Source organism: Equus caballus, chromosome 20, assembly GCF_041296265.1.
Source record: "Equus caballus isolate H_3958 breed thoroughbred chromosome 20, TB-T2T, whole genome shotgun sequence".
Lineage (NCBI taxonomy): Eukaryota > Metazoa > Chordata > Mammalia > Perissodactyla > Equidae > Equus > Equus caballus.
Window position 1 is genome coordinate 28,480,946 of NC_091703.1, and position 10,716 is coordinate 28,491,661.

Sequence of the window (10,716 nt, forward strand, 5' to 3'; positions counted from 1 at the left end):
TCTTCTCATTAATAGGCCTATATTACAAAAAATTTTACTCAATTTTGTAATTATATTTTGAATTTGGTTAAAAATTTTGTTTTCTCTTTCATTATGTAAGTATCTACATAACATCCTTGATTTTGCCTCTTGGCAAAATCTGACCCTTTACAGAAAAGATTTGCTGACCCGAGATGTAGAGAATGTTGGATTCGGGTTATCTGAAGTAGGGCAGGGATATTTGAAGTCTTCAGCTACTGGAATTCTAGGACATTTCTGGAGACAAGAAAATCCTACCTTTTAGAGAGGGCCAGAATTCAAACTCATATATGTGCTTGACTCAAAGTCCTTCTAATTTTACTTTTCTACATTGCTTTAAAATAATATTCTGGGTATTCTACCTGAGGACCAAAACAAATATAATTAAGCAAACAACAGCAAACAAAACAACACTCCCAAATCATCACCCACACATGAAATAGGTAACCTTAGATAACTGACCACCAATTGTTGCTTATAATACTTGGATTGACTTCCATAGGAATTAAAATTTTCTGAAAGCTATTAACTAGAGGACTAATAAATATTAGTATGAAGAGCGACCAGTGCATGAAAAACTCTCACCTTCACTGACTCAGGAAAGATAGAAGAAACCATTTGTGGGAGGCTGAGTAGTGGCACTCCCAAAGATGTCCACATTCCAAGAACCTGTGAATATGTTACCTCACATGTAAAGGACTTCGCAGATGTGATTAAGTTTGGGATGTTAAAATGGGGAGATTATCCTTGATAATCCAGTTGAGTCCAATGTAATCATAAGAGTCTTTATAAGAGCAAAGCAGGAGGGTCAAAAAAGACAGAAAAAGAAGATGTGTTGATGGAACCAGAGGTTGAAGTGATGTACTTTTGAAGACAGAGGACTGAGCCATGAGTCAAAGAATGCAGGCGGCCTCTAGAAGCTGGAAAAGGCAAGGAAACAGATTCTCCCCTGAGGACTCCAGAAGGAACACAACCTTGTCTAATCTTAGCCTATTGACCTCCAGAACTGTAAGAAAATAAATTTGTATTGTTTTAAACCATGAGGTTGTGGTAATTTGTTATGACATCCATGGAAAACTAATACACCACTTATGAATCAACAGTGGTTATAAAACAAGGACAGAGTTTCCTTCCAGTCCAGGGTTTCCCAATTCTGGCGTTATTGACATTTTAGGCCAGATAATTTTTAGTTGCAGGGGCTGTCCTATGCATTGCAGACTGTTTAGCAGCATCCCTGACATCTTCCCACTAGATGCCAATGCACCATCCCCCAGTGTGACAGCCAGAGATCTCTCCAGACATTGCCAAATGTCCATGGGGGCTGAGATGGGGAGCAAAATCACCCCTGGTTGAGAATCACAGTTCTAGTGCTTCTGCCTATCACGTTTCTTATCTTATGTCATAGAATATATCACATTCAACCTCTTCCCTTCACAGCCCATACCCCTAGGCTAGCAGAGAGAAATGAGGGGGAGAAGGTGTGCAAGAAAGGAAAGAGGAAGGCCCACAGAGGAAGAAAAAGAGAGGATCAGTCGAGGGCAATGGAGAAGGAGGGACATGCAGAAGTGTGGAACGATGCTCAAAACACCTGCCACTTACCCTCACAGAACTGTTAAAATACTGAAAATAGGAACTTCTAACCTTTACTTTATCTGTACCTTGGCTTACATTTTAATGCTGATATATTACAGTATTATTATGATTATATTACAGTAATCTACATGATTATTCCATGTAGATAGTCATAAACATGTCATTTCTAGCTAAAGGAAGAGAGGAAGAAAGAAAAGATAGGAGGGCAGGCAGGTAGGCATAAGGGAAAGACATCTAAACCACTCTAAGAAGGGTGAAATATGGGTGATAACGGAGGGAGAAGGGTAAAATTCGGTAATGCCACCTAAGGAGGAGGTTGTGATTCAACCAGAGAGGTTGCAGAATGTGAACGTGGTAAAACCAAAACAGCATCCTGTCAGAAGTGGGATTCGAACCCACGCCTCCATTCGGAGACCAGAAACCCCGAGTATGGGAAGTTGAAACTTGAGTCTGGCGCCTTAGACCACTCGGCCATTCTGACACGCTCGTCTGCAAAGGTTGTATAATCAACTACTGTAGTCAACAGCTCGTGAGACCTGTATTACATCCAGAACATATAGGGTCAAACACAAGCTCTGAAGCGATTGCCTGAGAAAGGGAAGGCGCGAAAAGACAAGTGTTGACGGAAGCTAGAGGCTGTCGCTACGGCACAAAGTTAAGGCAGCCCCAGAGCCCGGGAGCCGGGAGGATGAGAGGCCGCTTCCGCCACCCCCCTAGCCCATCCCCCGCCCCGAACCGCGCTCCCCTCCTCCCACTGACCCGCCAGCCACACGGCCCGCGACGGTCCCCGTGGCGTGGGAATTCTGCAAATCACATAAAAGGGACCGGTAGATCATGTTAGCGCTGCCTGCGAAGACCGCTTCAGGCAGCTTCCCGCGGTGCTCACGCTCTTTCCTTCCCACAATAAATTTAAAAAGCATAGGAAAGGAGAGAGCCAGTGAGAAGAGCTTAAACTCCCCTTTTATGACCCTATTTGTCCCTCTAAGAGTGCGAGGCGGGAGTATTGCACACTCTTCCCGGTGTTTCTCCCCACGACCTCCACTTCTTCCGTCTCTGTTCTTCATCCACTGGCTTCAAACTCCCTCATTTTCCTTCTCCTATTAATTCCTTCCCAATAGTCTAGGGAAAGGGGATGAAATAATATTACATGATATATGACGGTGGAGAAAAAAAGTGAAAAGGGTTGATGGCCATTACCAAGTAGTAAATAGTTTCTGTCTCTCTCTCAATGGTGAAGGTGAGAGGTTTTAATCTATTGTTTATTTTTCATTTTGTGACATAATGGTTCTGGCTAGTTCACACTGTCCTTGGTTCCACTTCCTAAGGGTAGGGCTCCCAGCATTACAGACACCAACTGTAAATCAGTTACTGCAGGCTACTTTGTGTATGGACAGTGGCCACAGGGGAGTTGGTTTTGGTTTTGCTGTTGTTTACTTGTCTGTAATTTTTTTGTCTGACTAAGCACCTAGAATATTATTTTAATGCCTTGTAGAAAAGTGGAAAGAATGAGATACTTGATTCAGATATAAGTGGGTTTGAATTCAGGCTCCATCCTCAGGAGAACATTGTAGTAATCCAGGCAGAGATGATGATGGTTTGGACTAGGAGAGCAGCAGTGCAGGGTGTGAGAAGCACCAGATTGGGAAGATGAGCCAAGAGCTTTATCTGTAAGGAAGAGTGAAAGGATGTGATCCATGGGCAAGAAGCATATTTAACAGAAATAAACTTGGTACTGCCTCATACAAGGTCCATCATATGATATTAGATCACAATTTGTCACTCACATGTCCATAATCCAAAATGAACACATTAGAAATATAAAATCAATGTGGAAATTCTCACCAGTAAAACAATTGTTAAAATACTCAATGATTCCCCCCCTCCCCGTTCCAATACAACTGAAGGCAGTCTTTGGATGAACTCTAATAAAGTCTAAATGATGGAAGGTAGTTTGAGATATCCAAAAGGATTTTGAGCAGGACTATCAACAAAGTTATTTCCACAGTCTGCATTTAAAGGAAACTGTTCCATTTAGAAAGGTAACCTATTTTTTTCTTTAAGCAGTAATGCCCATAATCTATAGGATAGCTCCCTGACACTCATATGAAGAACAGAGATGACTGGATCAGAAGTCACAAATGCAGTCAATCAAGTGACCTATGAGCAGTGTGAACAAAAGCTTCCTCAATAGGATGATGTTTATCAGGTAGATCAAACAGATTTTACCTTTTTTTGGTCTTTAAAGTGGGAAATACTTAGAGATATGGTCACATGGTAGAAGGAAGAGACATAAACTGATAAAAAAGCAGGCATGGAAAAATTTACTGACTTGCATTAGTCACCGTTTATTTCGATATAGGTCAATAAACTCTAACTATTGATGAGGTTGGCAGGATAATCCAGCATGGATCCTGACAGATGAAGAGAGCTTCCCGGTTGCAGTATGGTTGATTTAATTTTAAAACTCCCACTCACACCAGATTTTGCTTGGTAACGTAAGGAGGGAGTGGAGGTGCAGTGAGTATATATATACTACATGGATTTGCCAAATAAGAGCTTGCCAAGAAGGGCAGCATGCTACTCTGAATGAAAACAGCTAGCTTTCTTCCAGCTATACTGATCCAACCTTTCTGGAGAGCCAAGTATATGGCAATATCTGCTGCTTTCTTGACCATCCCTTTCTAAGAATGTTACCTTTTGCTTTGCTGTGGATAAAGCTGACTTTATTTCTTTAAGAGATATTTATTGGTTGTAGACTCAGTTTCAGATTCCATAGTTGGTACTGAAGATGCAGAAATGGAACAGTGGGGGGACAGACGGTACACCAAACTAATGAATGCCAATGCTCTCCTACCAAAGACCCCCCAGGGACACACCTGTAGTTGAACAAGTTAGTTTTATTACATGTTGCAGTGAGGGAGAAAGCACACCAGGGGAACCATGGGGGTCTCAGTAAGAGAATGTTAGAAAGAACCGATGACAGGATTTGGACTTAGGTTACTGATACTGACTCAGCACAAGGTTGACATAAGGGAAGCCATATTGTAGAAAAGAAACCATACTATAACTTTGAATGAGCTGATTAATTAACCCAGCTGGATATGCATTCTCCAGGAGATATACATGCTCTGTAGGTTTTATGGCCCTTCCCAGCTGCTATAAGTAGACAACTTTGTTCTTTTGAGTTCCTTAGGAATGTGATGACCCCCTAGGCAGAGCATCTATGCTGATAGCCATCATCAAGGACAACTGAAAGATCTGGGTGTAGGGCATTGCTCCCGTCTCTGATGCATATCCAGTAAAACGAAAGACTATCAGGAACTAAGACCAGATGTCTCTCCCACCTGGAGATCAGATGGATGCTCCCACCCGGAGAGGTGGCCTCCAGCCCCCTATATAACCAGCCTGTAGTTTTTCTTCTGTAAGATAGTTCTTTCGGACATTAGTCAGCCATCTTCCCACTTGCTAGCAAGCAGTAATAAAACCCATTCTCTCCTACCACCTTGCTTCCTGACTATTGGCATGTCTTGCGGTAGGCAACCTCCCTTTGGTGGTAACATTAGGCGATTTGGGGGAGGGTTTAAGGAAGTAGTTTTGCTTTGGTCTGTATACTGTCAGGAGGTGAGGGCAATTCTATGATTGGATATCTTTTTTTTTTTAAGTTATGTTTTGTTTGGTGAGGAAGATTGGCCCTGAGCTAACATCTGTTGCCAATCTTCCTCTTTTTTTTCTCCCTAAAGCTCCAGTACATAGTTGTATATCCTAGTTGTAAGTCACTCTGGTTCTTCTTTGTGGGATGCTACCACAGCATGGCTGGATGAGCAGTGTGTAGGTCCATGCCCAGGATACAAACCAGGAAACCCTGGGCTGCTGAAGCTGAGCACATGAATCCAACCACTCACCACAGGGCCAGACCCTATGACTGGATATTGTAACAAATCTTGTCTAAAGGGAGGGCAGACTAGAGCTAACGTAAAGCTGAAATTGGTAAAGAAGCAGAAATTATTTATATTCAGTGGGAGAGGGAAATGTTTGGTATTCTGTGGCTTGGACAATGTTCATGTTTTGTTTGCATTCAGACATGATTATGGAGTGGTCTTGTTTTTGTCTTAATCTATTAAAGAGACCTCATCTGATATTGATGTTCTGGGAAATTGTTTAAATTCAACAATAAAACATCAAGACCTAGCTGTAAGTGCCAGGTCAGCTCCTAGATGTCCAGGGCTGCTTTTCTCCTTCTCATAATTAAAATATGTAGACAGCTAGATGGTGACAAATGCCATAAAGAAACAGTAAGGAAGGAAGACATATGGGATTTGAGAGAGATTTTCACAATATCAAATAGTGTTGTTTATGAAGGCCTCCCTGAGAAAGTGACATTTGAACAAAGACCTGAAAGAATGAAGGGATTGTGTCATGTGAATGTCTGGGGTAGATATTTCCAGGCAAAGGGAATCGCAAGGGCAAAGTTGATGAAACGGGATGAAGTCTGGTGTTTTTGAGTAAGAGCAAGGAAAGCTCGAATAGAAATTGTGCAACACACAATCTCATTGCCTAACCTGTCTCCACTCTTTCCCAACCAAGATTATCATCCTCTCCAGCCCACTACTCCATCTCTAGTCCTCACTTGATCTCCTATCCCATCCTTTCTTCCACTTCTGATTTTTATCTTATCAATGACCTTGAGAGTCAGAACAAGGTGCCTAAAATTGTGCAAAGCTCAGAGACAGAATGAAGATGTCTATTTCATTCCTTTCCTGGACAATAGGTGAAGTCAAAATGATCTCGGTGATACTGTGATTTATAATAAGAAATATATATTTGGTCTTTGTCCCTGTTCTTGATATAAGCTCCTAAAACCCTTGGAATTTCCTGTGATGAGAGTGACAAGGGTGTCTTTTATTGTGTTAATAAGGTAACTTTTGGAAAGCACCTAAGGATGGTGGAGTGGGAAGGCTGGTTGCGAGGGGAGCCAACCAGGTGATTAGAGGGCTAGAACTCTAGGTGAGGGTCAATCACCACTGGTTAATGATTTAATCAATCATGCCTATGTAATGAAGCCTCCATAAAAACCCAGAAAGGAGCCAATTGGGAGAGGTTCTGGGTTGATGCATACGTGGAGATTTGGGGAGAGTGGTGTCCTCAGCGAGCGTGGAAGCTCTGTGCCCTTTCCCCATACCTTGCCTTGTGTATCTGGCTGTTTATTTGTATTCATTAATATCCTTTGTAATACATCCATAATCTAGTGAGTAAATGGGTTTCCTGAGTTCTATGAGCTGCTCTAACAAATTAATTGAACCCAAGGAGGGGGTCTGGGAGCCCCCTCTATAGTTGTGAGTCAGAAGTAACAACCTGGACTTGTGATTGGTGCCTGAAGTGGAGTGCAGTCTTGTGGGATTGTTAAGACCTGTGGGTGGAATCTGATGCTATCTCCCAGTAGATAATGCTAGAGTTGAATTGTAGGACACCTAGCTGGTGTCTGAGAATTGCTGATGTGAGGAAATCCCACACACAAACACACATTGGAATTTGTGACCAGAACATTCACCTCTGATCAATATTTAGTAACATCTAAATGCTGCTCCCCCAGGTATATATTTCTCACATTATTTTTAATTCCCGAAATTCTATGCACAACATATAATGCAATGACATATACACATATATTACTTTGTAATAGTTGGTATCATGGGTAATGTGTGACTTTTATGGATTATTTTCTTCATATTTGGTCAGGATTCCATTTCTCTTCATTTATAGAAAAACCAGTAAATAATGTCTTAAATGATAGGATGATTATTCATTCAAAAGTAAGTCGTCTTGGGTTAGGCAGTTTTGGGCTGGTGTGGCTCCTCATGGAGCTAGGCTCTTCCTATCTTCCTCTTTTGCCACCTTTGCTGAGGGATTTTTTCCTGTGGGGGATCAGAATTTGCCACCCCAAAGTGCATCTCTTTGGCTTGATTACTTTTTAAGTGCTAAAGATTCTGAAAGAAACTTTGACCCCTAACTGCCTAAAAGAATTTAAGGTAGAAGGCCTGTCCCCAGGCCAGACCATCACCATAGATAACCCTGGGTATGATAGACTGGGAGAGGCCCTTGCTAAGGGTCACATTGTCTATAGATAGCCCAACAAACATTTGTTTATCAAGCATTTGCTTTTTCAACTCCATATAAATTGCCTTCCTCCCTGCCTCCCCTTTGTAGTCCCAAACCACTACCCCCAACATCCTCCTTTGTCTTTAGCTGGAGATGGTATTTAAGGTGGTAGCTTCAGCCATTTTGGCGAGTTACTCAGTTTTCCTGGGTTTCTCCTATACAAGTTACATGTATACATGTATAATACATACATGTATAATATACATGTATAATAACATGTATACATGTTATTAAACTTTGTTTTTCTCCTGTTACTCTGTCTCACATCAATTTAATTCTTAAACCAGCAGGAGGACATAGAGGGTAGAGAAATAGTTCTTCCTCCTCTACAGCTCCCATGGGCTCTCTCTGTAGGTGCTCCAAAAAATGTCTCATGAACCAGTTGATTGGTGATTAAGCCACACTTTGGGGAGACTTTGACAGTCCCTGAAGCCGTGGATTCTTCCAGCTCTTCCTGGGAATCTTATCCTTCCACTGACCGAATTAGGACTCAAGAGCGCATGGGCCAGAGATTCAATTTGGAGAACAGCAGACTTCTTATCTTTTAATAAATCTTTCTGTGGGGGAGCTACCAGACTTTTTGTCAGGCGCATCCAGATGCAGAGGATTCCTTCTGCTCTGTCTACTGGAGGATTTCTGAGGTCCAGTTTAAGGAGGTGGAAAATCCCCCATAACTTTTCAGATACCTGTTTCTCACACAGGAATCCCTTCACTCCTCTTCTCCTGGGGACATGCGACATAGTGGAAATAAGGGAAATGATTATAAAATAAATACAATCTTGGGGCTGGCCCCGTGGCCAAGTGGTTACGTTCGCGCGCTCCGCTGCAGGCGGCCCAGTGTTTCGTTAGTTCGAATCCTGGGCGCGGACATGGCACTGCTCATCAGACCACGCTGAGGCAGCATCCCACATGCCACAACTAGAAGAACCCACAACGAAGAATACACAACTATGTACCAGGGGGCTTTGGGGAGAAAAAGGAAAAAATAAAATCTTTAAAATAAATAAATAAATAAATAAATACAATCTTGCTTTGCATGCACAATACCTACCAGGTGAAAATCTCAACTTTCTGTCCAAAAACCATTTAAAGTCTTACAAAAATCTATAGCATTGTACGCAGAAAAATCCACAAATGCCCATTTCCAGAGTTCTTACAGATTATCTAAATCCCAGGGTAAGGAGAGTAACTGTAATGAAAGCACAATGTGCATGGCTAACAGTTTCAAAACATGTTTGGATTTTTGTTTATCAGCTGTGTTTTGCAGTGTGGGCAAAATTTCCGTGTCTACCACTGCGTGTAAGACCTGGGGAACCTCAGAGATCAAGGAGATACAGGCCACTGCTGTCAGAGAGTTAATATTCTAGTAGGATTCAACCAAATTGCACTCCGCCTTCTAGAATAAAGAGCGTGGTGTTACAACCACACCATACGAGGGAACTTTTAAATGGCATAATTCATAGTAATCCAACCACGAATTATTTTCATTGTTATAATACTCTTTTTCCTATCACCCATGGTTCCAAATTTTCTTGCAAAATCTAGGAGTGGTTCAGTTTGTCCTTAGAAAGAAAAATTAAATGAAGCTAGATTACACTTGAAACTGTGTAAGGACAATGAGCTCGACTGGGTAAAGTACAGGGTCCTTCTTCTATAGGTGACTGAAATAAAACTTGAACTTTATGCCTGAACAGGGACTTGAACCCTGGACCCTCAGATTAAAAGTCTGATGCTCTACCGACTGAGCTATCCAGGCCCTGACTATGGCTCCAATTTGTCCCATAAATAACTAAACTCCATAAATAATTTTGATCATTGGGATAAACTGGAGCAATCCATGGCTTCAGGAAATCCTAAGGTCTTCCGAAAGTGTGGCTCAACCACTTGGGTCATTTAATCACTGAGCAGATTGTTTAACCTCCACACTGTACATTCATTAAGCAGCTGATTAATGTGTACAATTGCAGGGAAAATGATTATTCCTAGAGTCAATTATTGCCGAAGGGAATTCTTCGGTTTGGGCAGAAGGACTGTTGGAGACTGCATTTACTCTTCAGATGTGTTTGAAGAGCAGACACACAGGCCACCTCCCCAACCGGTGAGCGAGGGCGAGGAGATGATCATTTTTAGCAACGATTGCAATACATAATTGAGGAGAATCTTCGAAGTAGTGGAAAGATGGAGAAAGAAGACGAAGCTTGTAACTTTGACACAATGCAGAGGAATCAAGTCCAGTTGTCTCCTTCGATGTTTTCCCCGCAGTTGCAGAAATGAGATGTCTGGGTTCTTTAGGGCTGGGGTGGAAAAAATCCAGGGCCTCCTCTAATTTTCTCCTCCATGTTTTATTTTGAACCCCAAATCATTCAAAGACAAGAATGACCTAGCACTTGAGGAAATAGTGCTTATGGTTCATTCAGTGTTTATTGGTTCATGAGACTTTTTTGGGCACCTATAGAGAGAGACCATGGAGACTGCAGGGGAGGAAGAAGTATTCCTCTACCCTAGGGCCTCCAAGTGGCACAGGAGCCTTTTATCACTGTGCAGATCATTTAACCCCCACACTATACATTCCCTAAACAACCAATTAAAGCGCACAATTGCAGGGGAAATGAAGACGAAAGTCTAGCTCAAAAAAGGGCAGGATCCATTTGGGAGCATTTTCGCTGGAGTCAGTCAGGGATTGGAGAAAGGGGGTAGTTGGCCAGAGCAGAGCCCTGGAAGATGGCAGAAGACAGGATAAGAGCAGGACATGTAGGTTCTTTTCTGAACTTGAGTAGAAGATGTGTCCAATTTTGTAATGACTGGAGGAAACAAGGAGGAACCTCAGGAGAATCAAAAGACAGGGAATGAAGGATGAAGGTTGTAACTTATAAGACAGGAGATTTAAGTCTGTTTCCCTCTTTGGAGTCTTTTCTGTACTTTCATCATTGGGATTTCCTGGATTGTTTA

General features: G+C 42.0%; 2 non-coding genes across 2 annotated transcripts; both read right to left on the minus strand.

The window, feature by feature from the left end:
* Positions 1–1,985: 1,985 nt before the first annotated feature.
* On the minus strand, positions 1,986–2,092 carry TRNAL-CAA (transfer RNA leucine (anticodon CAA)). Its single transcript has 2 exons — positions 2,055–2,092; positions 1,986–2,031 (listed from the first exon to the last, which is right to left on the minus strand). It is a non-coding gene; the product is annotated as a tRNA-Leu (tRNA).
* A 7,358-nt stretch (positions 2,093–9,450) lies between these two features.
* Positions 9,451–9,523, minus strand: TRNAK-UUU (transfer RNA lysine (anticodon UUU)). Its single transcript has one exon. It is a non-coding gene; the product is annotated as a tRNA-Lys (tRNA).
* Positions 9,524–10,716: the final 1,193 nt, after the last annotated feature.